Consider the following 16,797-nt stretch of genomic DNA (forward strand, 5'->3'; position numbering starts at 1 on the left):
TTAGGGTCACTGTGACGATTATATGGAATAACTAATTTTCAAATGCCTGACAGTTGATGGAACTGTCGTCCAGCCTTGTCATCAGATGATGTTCATTAAATTCTAAGAGCAAGAAGAGCTTGCTTCTTCACAGCACTGAGTGATGCTCGCTGAGGGGTTATGGTTCTGATAGCTGAACAGCTAAACAGCTTTCCTCCCCCAGTGTTTGAAGGTCTGGTCTACACCCTCCCAGCAATGCAGGCATAGAATTAGGGGTTCAAACTTCAGGAAGGCAGGCACTGGAGAGTCTTGCTCCTTCTCGTGCTCCCAGATGCTCCCTGGCATGCAGCAGGGATGTGACGAGTACTCGCTGAAAGGGTAAACTATAAGGACAGGCAGAGAAATGTAGTGTGTCTGGAGGCATGGTGAAGGGACTCAAAGCCACACTGTATAAAGAACATGGGTGGAACTAAGGCTGAAAAGCTGGAGAAGGAAGACTGGGGCACAGAAGTCTTCTGTGATTGCATCAGTCAGACTTCAACTAGTATGAAAGACAGATGACTGAGATAGACAGATAATAGATGATTGATAGATTCATTAGTGGAAAGTTAATATAAAATAGACATATGTTAATTCATCATGTTGTACATCTAAAACCAATACAATGTTATATGTCATTTATATCTCAGTTTTTTTTAATGTTAAATAAATAAATAAAAGTAAGGAAGCTGTTTCAAAACACTTAGGAAACTTAGGAAAGTTGTTGAGTCAATACCAAAAAGTTCATGTGCCTGATTTTTGTCTCTTTCTTGTTTGATTTTATTAATACCACTCCAAAAAAAATGAGAAATTTTATAATCCATATTGTTCCAGGAATAGCACAAGTTTGCTTTTTAACAGAATACCAACTATTTTAGGATAAATTCTTCTATACCTGAAAATCCCATTGATTTTTGTCTGAAAGCAAGAATAGCAAATCAAAGAGAAAGCAACTCAGTTTATTTGTAGATTTTCAAAATTCAGTCATGTTTCATATGTTCAATAAACTAAGGGCTTTTGGTTTCATGTATAGGAAGCATAGGGCTTCCTTGGTGGCTCAGTTGGTAAAGAATCTACCTGCAATACAGGAGACCTGAGTTCGATTCCTAGGTTGGGAAGATCCCCTGGAGAATGAAATGACAACCCATTCCAGTATTCTTACCTGGAAAATCCCATGGACAAAGGAGCCTGGTGGGCTACAGTCTATGAGGTCACAAGAGTTAGACAGGATTTAGCAATTAAACCACCACCACCATGATAGAAAGCCAATTCAAACAAATTGAAGAATAGGCTTAAAATATTATAAACTCTGATGAAAACCTATCACATGGTGACTCATTTGTAGACTACCCTTCAAAATAAAATTTAACAAGAAATGGACTAAGTATTCACATTTTCTGTATTAATAATTTTAGATTATCTAACATTAAAAAAGATAAATCATTTAAAAGAAAATGTAGTAGTTTACGATTGTTATTGTTATAACTGTTGTTAATTATCCTGTGTAATTGGGAGAGCTGGCTAAGCAAACAACATCCACAGATAAGTGGTCAGGAAGGGAAGACCACAGGGAAGTGTGGGTAACTGCAGACCCCTGCCGGCTATATGAACAAGCAGAGTCTTCCCAGGGGAGTTAAGGTTGAAATAGGGGACTTCAACAAAGATAAAGAGTCAAACAGATAGACAGGATGAGGAAGGCATCTCAGGTGGAGGACACAGTGTGGTGTAGAGGTCACGGGCTCCTGGTGTGCTCATGGGGTGCATAGAGTATGGGAGTGGGGAGACATCAGACTTAATTCAACCCTGGGGGCCACGTTGAGCTGCTATCACACAGAAGCTGTGTGGTGTCTCTGAGCCTCAATTTCGTCCCTTGTGGACTGGATGTTATATTACCTGCTTTATCTGCCAGTTAGGGAAGAAGATTTGGACCCAGTTGAAGAAAGAACTTCAGAGCAGGCAGGACTGGCTTCTGAGTTCCTGCTATGGACAGGTTTTCTGAAAGGATGACCTGCAAACACCCCTCCCAGGCCCATGATTTTGAGATCCCATGAGTCAGGGATGCAGGCCTTGCTCTGACGCTGCCCCTCAGACACCAGCCTCATTCAAAGCCTCGGTCAACATTTGCTGCTGGCCTGCTGGGCACAGTAAGATCTGAGAGGCACTTAGATGAAATGACACCTGAATCACTTCAACTTTAACACCCAGTGAATCTCTTCCTAGGAGCTGAGAAGGTAGCACGGATATCCTCAAAATGACATCACAACAAAAAGAGGAGAGTTAACACCATGTATGCCAATTGTGTGTGGGGGGGAGGGGGGTCGGGGGGGGAGTTGGTCACCCGATCTGTGGATTATGTGGCCTGGAGCAAGAGCTTCGACCTCACCACTCAGCAAACACAGGTAGCTTCACTGTACGCATCGGTTCCATGGTGAATCAAGACCTTGGAATTCTTCATGAGCATATCAAATCTCTTCAAATTCCAAGAACAGTTAGGCAGCCTTTCCCCCCTCGAAATCTTTGTACCTGCTATTGCATCCTCTTCCTACAACCCTTACAGCCTGTTTCAGGTATCTAATGCTGTGTTAACAAAGCACCCCAAACATAATGCTTTATAATGAAATCACAAAAATCTCTATTTTGCCCCCAAATCTGCAATTTAGGCTGACTGAGAGGAAACGGCTCTTCTCTGCTTCACTCAGTGTCAGCTGGGTGCCTCTAAGGCCGGGGGGCTGAAATTAACCAAAGGTGGGGTCCCTGGGCATCTCTCTCCATTGTGCATGGCTTTTCCAAGTGGTGTCTACATGTCAGTTTCAGGGTAGCCAGACGTCTTACCAGACAGCTCAGGCCTCCTGAGGCATAAATCCTGAGAGGGGGAGAGAGAGAGAGAGAAAACCAAGCAAAATCCAGGTTGCTTTCAGTGACCTAACCTCAGAAGTCACACATCGCTTCTCTGCCCTCTCTGGGAGGAAGTAGTCAAAAGCCACCACCCAGATTCCAGAGCAGGGAACACAGAGCCCGCTGCTTCTCCATATGAGGCAGGCCAGTCTCACTATGAGAGGAGCACATGGGACGGGAGATACAGCTTGCTGAGTCCATTTCTAGAAGGTATAATCTGTATCCACTCTTTTCTGTCTGAAAAACCCTTCTTATGCTTTAAGACCCAGCTCAAACATCACCTCCTTTATAGAGCCCCCAAGTTCCTAAGAGCAGGTTACCTCCTTGATGAGGCCTAACTGTACTTTGTACCTCTGCTTTCAGAGCACTTAGCACCCTGAAATGACATCTGTCTCTTTCTGGAGTCTGTGAATGGCGAGTTCTTCAAGGTCTGAGGCTATAACATGTATTTCATTGCTCCTAGCTTTTGGTACTGGGGAGCTGCTTAGGAAACAGATGTTGCTACAAGCTAGACTAGGGCTTCTCATACGCTGGACTATGTGCTGCAGAATGCCTGGGTGCTCGTTCAAAATGCAGACTCCCAGATCTGCATCAAACCTGCTGCACTGACTCTTGCAGGAGGGGCGCTAGTTTAATCAACTGCCCAGATGATTCCAATGGGTATCAATCTTTGCAAGCTATCTTTGTGTTCCCAGTGCCTAGTACCATGCCTGGCACATAGTTACTACTCAGTAAATACCTGCTGAATGAATGAGTGAATAAGTGAGAGAATGAATGAATATTTTTAGACTGTACTGGGTACACGAGAGTCAGTTTGCTCTTTTGGCTAATGGGACATCCAGGTCTGGCTCCAGAGTCAGATAGGCAGACATCCCTCGAGGTTAAGTCCAGGTGGGACTCAATGCCCCCATTGGCCCTTAAGTGTGCTGGCTTTCCAGAGGAGGTGGCTGAGCCAGTAGAAGGGAGAGACTTGGCGGTTGTAAAGTTAGTGCATTTTCTCCCCCTCTACCAGAAAGCTCCCTTCCCATCCCCACCTCCCACTCGTCTCCCTTCCCCCAAGCATCCTGTCACATCCCATATCAGAACCATTCTGGAAGCAGTATTTGCTAGTTTGACATTTCAAAATAGCATCTAGGAGGCTAAAGATAGCTAGGTTACAAGGGAGGTTAAACAGCTTGCCAAATGACGCTGAGCAAATTTGGTCTTCTCTGCGATGTCCGAAGAGTTCTTTGATGTTTTCCCTCTACTTGGAGGAGTAGAGCATTGGATGGAGGGAGGATACTGAGCCAAGAGCCAAAGGGCGCAACCCTGGGGGCTGGGAATTCAGTGAATGGTAAAGGAGTGTGTGTTTCAGAGGTCAGCTTTCTCCAGCTGTCCAGGACGACAAGGCAGAGACGGTAAGAGCCTGCTTGCCTGGCCGCCTGTGTGTGGCCCTGTGTCTACCTATGCATCTGGTTTCCACTGAGACCAGCACAACCATGAGGAAACAATTTGTCCATGTGAGATAGTAAAATTTTTTAAATGTCACTAGCCTTTTACTTCCTTTTCATTTCTTCTTGGCTCATCCCCGTTTTAACTAAATTGCCCCAAGCCAGAACTATGTGACTATGGATGTGGTAGGTGGGGGCCAAGACCCTGGTGACTGTGAGGAGACACCATGTTCCCTGGGGATCAAGTACCCACTCAGCGTGTCCAAACAATAATACCTACCATTCATGGACCATTTGCTGTTCGCCAAGCTCTCTGCTAAGCTTCTCACATCCTTTACCTCATTTATTCTCACAGGAGCTCTGTGCCTTAGGTGTAGGATGGCCTCCTTCCCAGGTGGCACTAGTGGTAAAGAACCCGCGTGCCAATGCAGGAGACATAAGAGTAGAGGATTTGATCCCCGGGTCAGGAAGATCCCCTGGAGAAAGGCATGGTAAGCAACTCCAGTACTCTTGCCTGGAGAATCCCATGGACAGAGGAGCCTGGCGGGCTACAATCCATAGGATTTCAAAGAGTCAGAAACAACTGAAGCGACTTAGTATGCGTAACTTAGCATGCATACACCATATAAATGAAGGTCTGAGAGTCAGGGAAGTTAAGAACTTGCTTCTGGGACTGCAGCCAGTGCTGTAGAGTTGAGACTCCAAAGCAGGTGTGTCTGACTCCAAAGACAGCTCTCCTCCCAACCATGTTACTTAGGTTCCTTTTACAGAAACAGACATCTTCCCCCGCATGCCCTGCATTGAATCTATCCCAGGAATCAAACCACCTTCAAAGGGCAAACGGGTACCCCTTGCGATGGGCAGGTTGCCAGGATGGACACTCACGCTCGGTGACTCAGCAGCACAGTCCACTTGTCTGACCTTTTCCCATGTCACAGATATCTAATGAAAGGGCTAGCCCTGCTCGTGTCCTGCAGCCCCAGGGGCAACCTGAGTCACAGGAGACGGACTGAATGTCAGAGTTGAAGGGAGTGTCTCTGCCTCACCCTCTCTAAATGCGGCTGCAGCTGCCCATTCAGTGGTGGCTGAGCTGTCAAGCCAGCACAGGCTAGCAGAGAAGCAGGAGGGCCCCTTGCGGGGGTAGGATGCTGGTCATCTGGCTAAAAAAGGGGGGTGGGGTGGGGTGGGTGAGGCAGCCCAATTATGCCTGGCTTTGCTTCCAAGCTCTATAATCGGATTCAGGTGCTTCCAAAAGCTCCTGCCTCTTCCGAGCAAATTCAGTTAAGGGCAGGGGGAGGGCGCGCTAATGGTTTCCACATTGGGGGCCTCTGCAGAGAGGCCTCTCAAGAGTGGGGGCAAGGAATCTGACCTTGCCTCCAAGAAGAGTCGTGCTGGAAGGAATGCAAATGTGTTCATTAAGCACCTCTTACGAGTGAGGGTCTTAGGTCTTGTAGGCTGGACACTGAGAATATGATAAACAAGCAATCACAGATGTAGCCTGCCCGGAGCTTACAGCTGGTGGGAGAGACAGAAAATGGACCAGAAAATTACAATACAGAGTGAAGAAGCCTGCAGGTACTGTGGAGCGCAGAGAAGGCCACCTACCCAGATTCAGGGGAACAGTTGGCTCCCTGTTGAGTGGCTGAAGAGGAGTTCACTGGGGAATCTGAGGGTTCTGGGAGCAGAAAAACAGCCCAGGAGAACATGAATTGGGGGAGGTGTAGAGCTGGCCAGAGCATCGGTGGAATAGCACAGAGTGTAAAGAGGTAAGTTAAGAATGCGGAGAAGTTGGTAAAAACTTTTGGCCTTGTAACTCAGCAAGGAGAAGGCCAGAGGTCTAATACAATCCGTTTAGAAAGGCCAGTCTGACCGGGACGGAATAGACTGCGTAAAGGGAGACCAGTGAGGAAGCAGCGGGAGTGGTTCAGGGTCACACCAGCGTGTCTCAGACTAGGGTGGTGGCTGAGGGGATGGTGAGGGAGGGTATATCTGGTTATAAGGCCAAATCAACAAATTACACGGTCCTTGCCTTCAAGGAGAAAAGAGTTTTAGTTGAAAAAACATTTTCTCCCTTAATTCATCCCAGTCTTACATGACCAGAAGGGAGCTGAAGGGTCATTCAGTTCAATCTCCTTTTTGCAAGAAGTCTAGTGGTTTTCAACCTGGGTTTGAACTCCTTCAGTGAGGGAAGGCAGTAGTGGCAGCCTGGAGAGAGTCTGGATGGGCAGCTGGCCTGGACACAAGCTTTCTTGAAGTTTCAGAAACCCCTGGACCTGAGTGACGGTACACCCTGCTGGTGGGGCCCCTGGTTCCAAGCATTGGGGCAGTTTTAAGGTGACATCTATTTTGCCAGCTGTGATGGAACAGGCTGCTGCCCACCCCTACTCCCCCAGCAGACGGGGGCCACAGAGGTTGGCTGGGGGCTGAGGGCACTTTTCTGTCAACAGACCCACCTATGAGTGCTTCCTAAGTGTCTGCCCTGTGCCAGCCTTGTTCCTGGAAACCACTGTGATAACACTCCCTGGGTGAGAACCAACACTCACTGACCTTTTCCATGGGCAGAATCTGCAGGAAAAGGTTGTTGAAATTTTAATGACAGCAATTCCTGAGGCTTGTAAAATTCTTTTAACATTTCTCTAAGCACAGACAACAACCGCATCTTCTCTTAGCCTGAGCGGGGTTCTACAGCTCAAAAGCACTCACTCACTCAGGGTCACCCTTGATCCATAAACAAGCCTGGGGGAGGGGCAGAGCTCCTGGGCCCTAGAGCCCCAGTGACCTGGATTCACATCCTTTGTGCCCCATATGACAGTGTGACTGTGGTCCTTACTTTACCTCTCTGAGCTTCCTCTTCTGTAAAATAGGGATAATATGCCGATTTGAAAGGTTGTTGTAAGCGTTCAATAAGAAGATTCTGCCTAGCTGGTGCTTGGGGAAAGCTCATTTCCTTGGCCATATTTCTCTTTCATTCCTATATTCCAGATAAGGACATGTCTAAGTTTCCGTAACTAGAAGAAGTGGTGCCTAGCATATAGAGCCTTAGTCAGCTCAGGCTACTATCACAAAATGCCAAAGACTGGATGGCTTAAACAACAGACATCTATTTCTCATGGTGCTGGAGGCTTGGAAGTCTGACATCGGGGTGTCTGTCTACATGGTCAGGTCTGGTGAGGACCCTCTTCCTTGCTTGTAGATGACTGTCTTCCTGCTGTATCCTCACATGGCAGAGGGAGGAAGTTTTGATGTCTCCTCCTCTTCTTTTTTTTCTTAAATTTATTAGTTGGAGGATAATTGCTTTACAATGTTGTGCTGGCTTCTGCCATACAACGTGAATCAGCCATAACTATACGTATGTTTCCCCCTCTTGAACCTCCCTCCCACCCCCCACCGTCCCATCCCTTTAGATTGTCACAGAAAAATATGGAACGCTTCATGAATTTGTGTATCAACCTTGAGCAGGGGCCATGCTAATCCTCTGTATCCTTGCAATTTTAGTATACTACTGCCAAAGTAAGAACATCCTCATTTTTTTTTATAAGGTCATTAATCACTAATCTCATCATAGTGGCTTTCCTGGTGGCTCAAAAGGTAAAGAATCTGCCTGCAAGGCAGGAGACCAGGGTTTGATCCCTGGGTCAGGAAGAGTCCCTGGAGAAGGGAATGGTTACTCACTCTAGTACTCTTGCTTAGAGAATTCCATGGACAGAGGAGCCTGGCGGGCTACAGTCCATGGGGTCTCAAAAGAGTCAGACACAACTGAGTGACTAACACAACAATAACAATGCCATCACAGGGGCTCCACCCTCATTATCTCATCTAAACCTAATTTCCTCCCAACCTTAGGGTTAGGGCTTTAAGCTATGAATTTAAGGGGATACAAACATTCAGTTCATAATACAGTGGGCCTAAAATCAATGTTAGTTCCACTTTTCCTCCACCTCAAGGCCCTGAACTAGGGCTATCTCTTCTTCACGCTTCTCCTTATGCAGCCTCTAGTGCTTCCTAGGGACCCCCCTTTGAGAATGTCGTGAAAGCCATGAGCCTCTTCCCTGAAAACACACACATATATAAACAGACACCACGCACACCTTGTCACCCACGGAATTCCAGATCCCTGAAGCTCACCTATGGACTCTAATAACCTGCCATAACACCCATATGACACAAACTACCTTTGGCCACAAATTGTGGTTCCGTTTTCTAATTTCCCCAGGTAGATTTTTAACTACGTGAAATAGGAAACCAGCTTTTCTTGTTCAAGTCTGTATTCCATATAGTGACTGGAGAGGGGGGTGTATATAGTGAATGTTAATTGATCTGGTGGATAAACAGAGGGATGAATGGAAGGCTGCATGGATGGACGGTAATTTGGCTGGTGGGTCTGTGGGTAGGTGAGAAGATAGGTCAAGATGGATAAATAACAGAAAGGTGATGAGTGGTAGGTGGGTGAACAGATGTATGGGTGCTCTGGGTGAGAGGATAAGTGGGGAGATGGATGGGTGGATAGATGACTGGATGGTAGGATGGTGAGGTCTTCACCATGCTCAGAGAAGCACCCAAGCAAACCCTTCTTGAGAAGATAAATTCATGGTGGTGGGGATCCAAATACTGGAGGACCTGGAAAGCTCTGGAATTAATTCAGTAGAGAATACAAACTCCGGAAGGATCAGAAGCAGAGGCTGCATGGGGGGGAACAATGTGTTGGCAGGTGGGGTCTGAAGAAGGGCTGTGGGCTCCGGTGGGAGAAGACAACGCAGGGTCAGAAAAGCCAAGGAGGAAGCTGGACAAGAGGAGGGGAAACCTCTGATGGAGAAAGCAGCACCGGTACTAAAAGGAGACCGGAAGCTACAAAGACCCACTTCTAAGGAGAAGTGGAGGGCAGGCAGGATCTGGTGGGGAGCAGAGATGACTGAATGGAGACAGAAGAATTTATGACCTTGGGATTCTGAGCCACTCATTCAACAATCATTTGCTGAGCTCCTCCTGTGTGCCAGGGCTCACTGTAGGTACTGAGGAAAAGTCCCAGTCTGTGCCGTTAGATAAGAAAGACAGAAACACTAATGAAAGTTGAAATTTACACAGTACTTACTATGCACCAGCCACTATTCTGTTTAAGGGTGACTCGCCTCAACAACAGCCATATGAGGGAGATATTATTATCATCCCTACTTGGCAGACAGGGAAACTAAGGCACAGAGAAGGTAAGTTATACTTTACCCAGGTAACACAGCTAATACGTGTGAGAGTCAGGACTGGAACTCAGGTTCCAGAACTTATGTGCTTCATCCTTGTTGCCATTAAATGGAAGGTTAAACAATAGTTGTAATGCAAGGTGATGGCAGTCTGAACCATTACAGTGGGTTACAAAGCAGGGATGAGATGACTGACTGGCTGGTTGGATCTAAGAGGATTTGAGAGAGGAGACCCTTGGGAGCTGGGCCTTGGAGAATGAGTCAGGTTTCTTAGGCATCCTGCAAGAGGTATGTAAGTTGAAGGATGAGGGGAAGGGCATACCAGACAGAGAAATTGAGTTGTGCAAAGATCACAGGCACTGGGGCATGAAACAGCAGACACCTGTGCAGGTGATGGTACGTGGCTCTGTGTGACTGCTCGGCAGGGCTGGGAGCTGGGAAAGGGGAGACAAGCTACACATTGGAAAAATGCCAGGGACTGTTCCCTCATACTTATGTGAAGGTTTATGATGTTCAACACACTTCTCTATCCCTTTAGGAAGACAGTATGTGGCAGACTGTATATATAATATTTTTGTTCCCATTTTTTAGATGAGGAAACTAAAATTCAAAGTACAAAATCCATGAGGTCTATTACTATGACCATAGCCAATATCCATCCTATGATTACTGTGTGCTAGCCACTGTGTTCAATGCTTGTATGCAATTTTTCATTTCATTTCTACAAATTTGCCATGAGATAGATGCTGCTGTCAAGCTCATTTTAAAATAAAGAAAATCGAAACTCAAAACCAGTTAAGGTCCTCCCACTAGGATGATCAATCAACCACCACACAAAGGACCTGCTCTTTGGCACAACGTAATACTGAGCTTCCCCAGTGGGTCAGCTGGTAAAGGATCTGCCTGCCAATGCAGGAGACGAAAGAGATGCAGTCAGGATCCCTGGGTCAGGAAGATCCCATGGAGATGGAAATGACAACCCGCTCCAGTATTCTTGCCTGGGAATTCCCATGGACAGAGGAGCCTGGTGAAAAGGGGTCACAGAGTCAGATACAACTGAGCAGGCATGCATGCAAAACTGTCTTCGCTGACTTTGGATTCTAGTCTAGCCCACCTGAAAGGAAGATAACATGCTTTGAGTTTTGCATAAAACCTTTGTGGAAGCAGATACATTTAATGATGAAAAGTTTCTAACTCTTCTATACTAAACTATCTCCTCTGTGGGTGAACCAGACTGAAAATCCACTGGGTTCCAAGACTCCTAGGATATCCTGGTTTCTTCACAATCAGGACCTAGAGATCATGACTTTCATTTCTTTGCGAAAGAAAGGGCTTAGACTGGGCATGAGCCAGGCATGAGATAGGCCTGGGCTGCAGCGTGACAGGTTCCTGGCCTGGGTGAAGAAGCCTCCATTTAGAGCTGGGATAACAAAAGAACCAGGTAACATTCACTGGGTACTTACTTTGTGCTAAATAGCCTTCCTAACCTTAAAAACTGTTTACCTGTTATCTGCCCAGGGAAGCAGTAACCATTATAGCAATCTTTCAGATGATAAAATTGAGGCCCAGAAGGCTTAAGTGACTTATCCAAGATCACGCAGCAAGTCAGTAGTGGAAGCAAATTTCCAGCTCGGCTAGTCTGGCTCCAGACCCTATGTGCTAACCTATATATTATATCTGAAGGAGGCTTTTGTAGCCAAAGAGCCAAGCTCTACATTTTACCTATAAGGAGGATCCAGAGAGATCATGAAACTTCATTAATAACACACAGCATCACCCAAACCTCAGTTTAGTACTCAGAAGTTTTCTCTCTAGAGCCATTCCACTCCTCCTTCCTCACCTCCATCTTCTTTGTGGTACCCTTCCCTCCAAGCTGGCCTTGAAGGTTAATGGGAACCAACTCAGGAGTCAGTCATACAGGGGGTTAAATCTTGGTCATGCAGCTTTTCAGTTATAGGTACTTGGACAAGGTGCATGGTCTCTCAGCCTCAGTTTCCATATCTATCAAATTATTATACAGTCTTATTCACCTAGAAGAGAGGTTGAAAGGGTTAAATGCGGCATTGTTTGGTCACTCTGCATCATTGTTTTAATTTTTTCAGAGCGCTGTGAAGCACACCATCTATTGGACAGAGCTCCTTCTGAACAATCTCCAGCGAAGACTGTCTTCAATACATCGTTGGATGCACGCATGCATTTTCTCGAATGACTGTCTAGCACAAAGGTTGGACGACTGAGCGACTTCACTTTCACTTTTCACTTTCATGCACTGGAGAAGGAAATGGCAACCCACTCCGGTGTTCTTGCCTGCAGAAGCCCAGGGATGGCGGAGCCTGGTGGGCTGCCGTCTATGGGGTCGCACAGAGTTGGACACAACTGAAGCGACTTAGCAGCAGCAGCAGCAGCAGCACAAAGGTCAGTGTATTAATAGGTAGATACTAGGTGACCTCATAGGATCTGACTGTCTGCATTAAACTAATAAACTAATTTTGGTTGAGGTGTCCATAGCGGCTAACATTTGAAACTAGTGTCCTTGAAGGTAAGATTGCCATTTTAACTGCAACTTTATAACAGACAGAAGTAGGCTTTTTTTTCCTACCATGGGACCCAAAGAAAAGTTCCTTTAGATATGACCAGGAGAGGTAGAGGGAAGAACAGCCAGTGCTGAGAAGGCAGGGGAGAGCTGGGGTGCAGAGGCAGCAGAGGAAGGTGGGGAGAGATGGATTCAAGACCCAGTAAGCTCCCTGCCCACAGGTTTGCTTGTTTTCAGTGCTCACTGCCCAGAGCCTAGGACCACCCAGGGCACATCATGGGAGCTTAGTAACTGTTTAAAAAAAAAAAAAAAAGTATGAGAATGAAAAATAAAGAGAGGCAAGGAGAACACATCGGGCAGGAAGAGAGAAAAATAGAGACAGAGCTCCATCAAAGATAGAGAAGACAGCCAGAGGGGCCTGAGGCGGCTGGCAGCCGGGGGCAGAGGGAGGGACTCTGCTGGCTGAAGCCCAAGGACTCGGCGGGGCGGGGGGGGGGGGGCGTGGGGGGGACCCCAGCGGGAGGGGCGGTGGCCTGGCTGTGGTGAAGAGAGCGCACCCCGAGTGCAGCGCCTGCGCCCAGGGCTCCAGACAGCCCAGCCTGGAGAGGGCCGTGGCCGTCAGAAGGTCACGGCCGCGCCGCGGGACTTTCCTGGGGTGGGGGTGGAGGACCTGCGAACAACGCTGGCCTTTAACTTCCCAGGTCAGACCACCCCGCGCTGCCTCCGGTGCAGGGAACCCACCCTGAGCTAGCCTGCCCGAGGGACCTGTCCTCTGGCCTGACTTTTTAAAGTCCCTCCCTGCCTTCAAAGCTCTGAGTGCCTCCTTTCCCCTAGCCGGAGGCTTCTCACACTTGAGTGCATCAGAATCAGAATGAGGCTTTGTTCATTTATTTAACTGAACGATTTAATTAAGTCGATGACGCTCCACCCCACCCTCCTGTTTCTGACTGGTGGGTTTAGGTTGGAGCCATAGGCTATGTGTTTCTTTTAAGTTCCCAGGTGATGTTGATATATCTAGTCCCCGTACCCAGGCTTGAAAACCACTGCCCAGTATGGGACAACTGTCTCCCTCCTTTTCCTCCTTGATCCACCAAGTAGCTTGTTCAGCCTCTCAAGAGAGTCCGGACGGAACCCCTGATCTGCGCTTGGGCAAAGCCCGGAGGGTACCAGGAATCCCAGCTCCCAGCCCCCGAAGCTGTCTGGTAGCAGCAGCCGTTTCTCTACCCTTTCGCGGGTAGAACTGGGATCCAGAACAGGGCAGAACCCTGAGGAGTAAAAGCTGAGTGGAAAGCAATGTTAATCAAGTCCACCTCCAGGAAAGGGAGAAAAAAGTCCTTTTCTTCAGGAGAGGAGAGTGCATGGAGGATTCCTATTTAATGACCAGTAACACACTGATTAGTGCCACTGACACTTACTCCTACCAGCTGGGGATTGGGGGTCATAAGGGAAATAAAACTGGGGTCAATGTCTTAGGGAGAATGCTTTCTAGTAGGCAGATTAACAATAAACTTAGGAAAATAGTATGCTAGAAATAAATTATAAATCCTATGGGGGAAAAAACCAAGTAAGGTAAGGGGGTGCCACTGAGTACAATTTTAAACAACATGGTCAAGGTAGGCCTTGTTGGGAAGGTGACATTTGAACCAAGAGTTAAGGTAGGCAACCATGTGATACCAGAGAGGAGAGTTTTCAGGTAAGGGGAACAGCTGGAGCGAAAGTCCTGAGGTAGGAGCATGCCTAGCATATCCGAGGCCCCACGGAGAGGTGAGTGTAACTGAGTGGGGCGGGGTATGGAAAGAGCTGAGCAGGAGATTGAGGACAGAGAGGTAAGAGGCAGGCAGGAAGGTGTTATAGGGCTGGGGTGGAGCGACCATTCATAGGGTTTGACTTTTACCCTAAAATGTCCCTCCATTTTTCTTTACTTTTTTTGTCCTGTTCTTGCCTCTTCCATCTACAATACCAAGTTTAAGAATAGTGTTAATCTGGCTCACAGCCGGAGCTGGTTCTGAGAGACAATTTTCAGTAGGTTAGTCAGGCCATCCATCTCAGATAGTTAATACAGGTTATAATTACTTTTTCTAACCTGCAGGACAGACGGTGAGCTGTTTACATTTGCCTCAGCATCCTTCTTTCTTTTTTCCCGTCATTCTCCATGCCTCCTCCAGGCTCTAGTTTCCCTGATGCCCCTGCTCCCTGACACGCCCCAGGCTTCTACAGCAGCACTGTCCAATCAAAATAGAATATCAGCTGCACATGTTATTTAAAATTTTCTGGTGGCCACATTAAAACAAAAGTAAAAAGAAATAGGCAAAATTAGTTCTACTAATAGATTTGATTTAACCCATTATAGCCAAAATAGCATCTTGTCAACATGTAATCAATACAAAAATCAATGAGATATTTTACTTTATTTTTTCCTATACTGTCTTTGAAACCCAGAATGTATTTTACACTCATATCACACCTCAATTCAGCCTAGCCTCATTTCAAGTACTCTAAAGCTTCATGTGGCTAGTGAATACATGGACTGCACCACCCTAGACTCAAACTCCTGATCTTTCTTCTCAACAAAATTAACTCTTCCTGTTTCTAGAATAAGCTGACACTTCCTTCAGGAAGACTTTGCTGATTTCTTCACTTCCCTCACTGGCATGTAAGAAATAAATGAGTAAAACTGTATGAATATATGGTACTCAGAATAATCCCTGGCACAAAGTAAGTTTAATTGAGGTGTTAGCTATTGTTATTATAGTATTTACTGCCATTGTAATAAACTGATTGTTGTGTAATTCTTATATAAGAATTATATATTTAATTTCCTGCTTTCCTCTCAGGCTACCCTGAAAACTCCATGAGAAGAAAATGGCTGCCTTTTTCATTGCTCCACCCTCGGGACCTTGTGTCTGGGAAAAGTAGATTCAGTATAAATGTATTAAATGAATGAATAAGAAAGCATGCTTGGAGTTATGACTATTTTAATTCTAACATTATAGTAGATAATCATAATCCTGGAGGATATGACATCAGGTTCCATTTTTACAGAAGTTCAGACAGTAGATACTATAGAGAGATGAAATCTGGTCTCAAAAATGAAGAAGAAGAAAAAAAAAAGCAGAGTGGTGTGATGAAAGGGTCCATGCTCTGAATTCAGACAGATTTGGGTCTGAAGTCCTATTACTTTACTCACTACTAGTATGACCCTGGAGAACTTAGTTAATTTCCCTGTATCTCAGTTTCCCCATCTGTAAAATGGGGATATGAGTATTTTTTAACATTATGTTATATTCTGGGCTTCCCTGGCAGTTAAGATGGTAAAGAATCTGCCTGCAATGCAAGAGACCTGGGTTTGATTCCTGGGTCGGGAAGTTCCCCTGAAGAAGGGAATGGCTACCTACTCCAGTATTCTTGCCTGGAGAATTCCATGAATAGAGGAACCTGGCAGGCTACAGTCCATGGAGTCACAAAGAGTCAGATGTGACTGAGTGACTAACACTTTCACTTTACATTATATACCTACACTCAAGGTTAGTTTGTAAGTGGCAGGAACACAGGTCCTAATCTCAGCCCAGGTATCTGCTTTACCCCTTTGTGTAACAAAATCTACCGTGTGTGTGTGTGCATGTTCTGTTAGTATTCAGTGAGGTATACTATAGACACAAAGTTTTGATACACATTAGATGCCCACATTAGTATGTGTGGTTTTTCTTTCATTTCTATACAGCAGCATGGGATCTTTCTATTCTCCTTCTCTTTTTATTCCTCAAACGAGAAAAGTTCAAGAAGTTTACTTACTATTTCAGGGAAATTTCACCATCCTGCCTAGCAGATAGAGTGAAACAGGTTCAAGTCAAGAAAAGACCCTTTGGCAAAACTGTAAAACTTAACACTTTAGTCTCCCCACCCTTTTGTCTCCTTCTTCAGCCTCCCTACTTCCAGAAAGTCCTTCTTTTGTACCATTTTGGTTCCTGGCATTTTCTTCTCTCTCTGGCTCCCAGAGACAAAAGGAATTCCCACCCACACTGAATTTTGTTGCATGTTAAAGAGGAATTCCAGACACCTAGAGATGGTTGCCACTCATTGCTCAGGGTTCTCAAAGCTCTTTCTCTGGCTCAGCCACAGTGCTTTCCCCATTACTTCCTAAATGTCTGTGAATGCATTTTCCCCCACCAGACCCCTGAACAGTATGTGCAGAAACAGCCATGTCTCTCTGAATCTCAGCCCTTAGGAATCAACCAGACACATAGTAGGTGCTGGATGAACATATGCTAAATGCATATGTGCATGTATGATGTCTGAGTGCCTGTTTCTTAATACTTCCCCTCCAAAATGCCCCAAAGACTGACAGATGTGTGTGGTGAGAGCTGTAATGGGAGGAGGTTGGCTACCTTCTTAGAAATGAAACTGAACACGCCTCGAAGCTCAGCTCCACTGTCTGCTTCCCTCTGGTGTCCTCTGGGAATGACAGGGAGGAGGTTGGAGGTGGGGAGCCCAGGAGGGCTGACAAGGTGCCCTCTTCAGCACTGAGTCAGCAACACCCAGCCCCGTGGACACAGGAAGATCCAGCTTTCAGGGGCTGAGTCACTTGAATAACTGGAATAGTTGTTTAGATCATAATGAATTCCCAGAACCTTTCCAAGCCAACCAGCAGGCGCTTGCTCTCTCCCTACCCTAAAAGCCTTCTAGCTTTGTGACTTAGCAGAAAGGAAGAGCCGGACCTGGGATTCTGCAG

At 46.2% G+C, this 16,797-nt stretch overlaps 1 long non-coding RNA gene and 1 other non-coding gene across 5 annotated transcripts; one reads left to right on the forward strand and one right to left on the reverse strand.

The window, feature by feature from the left end:
• The first annotated feature begins 4,071 nt into the window (after positions 1-4,071).
• LOC147375453 (uncharacterized) lies at positions 4,072-15,023 on the forward strand. Of its 4 annotated transcripts, none has more exons than XR_015161550.1 (3): positions 4,072-4,310; positions 11,638-11,950; positions 14,903-15,023. It is a non-coding gene; the product is annotated as an uncharacterized LOC147375453 (long non-coding RNA). The 4 variants fall into 4 exon arrangements; XR_015161549.1 differs by lacking the exon at positions 4,072-4,310 and adding an exon at positions 5,281-6,109; XR_015161552.1 differs by lacking the exon at positions 4,072-4,310 and adding an exon at positions 5,402-5,483.
• Positions 7,758-7,860, reverse strand: LOC147375454 (U6 spliceosomal RNA). The gene has a single exon (XR_015161781.1). It is a non-coding gene; the product is annotated as a U6 spliceosomal RNA (small nuclear RNA).
• Positions 15,024-16,797: the final 1,774 nt, after the last annotated feature.

This window comes from Bos grunniens, chromosome 3 (assembly GCF_055505025.1).
Source record: "Bos grunniens cultivar Pamir isolate PY7600 chromosome 3, Bosgru_T2T1.0, whole genome shotgun sequence".
Classification (NCBI taxonomy): domain Eukaryota; kingdom Metazoa; phylum Chordata; class Mammalia; order Artiodactyla; family Bovidae; genus Bos; species Bos grunniens.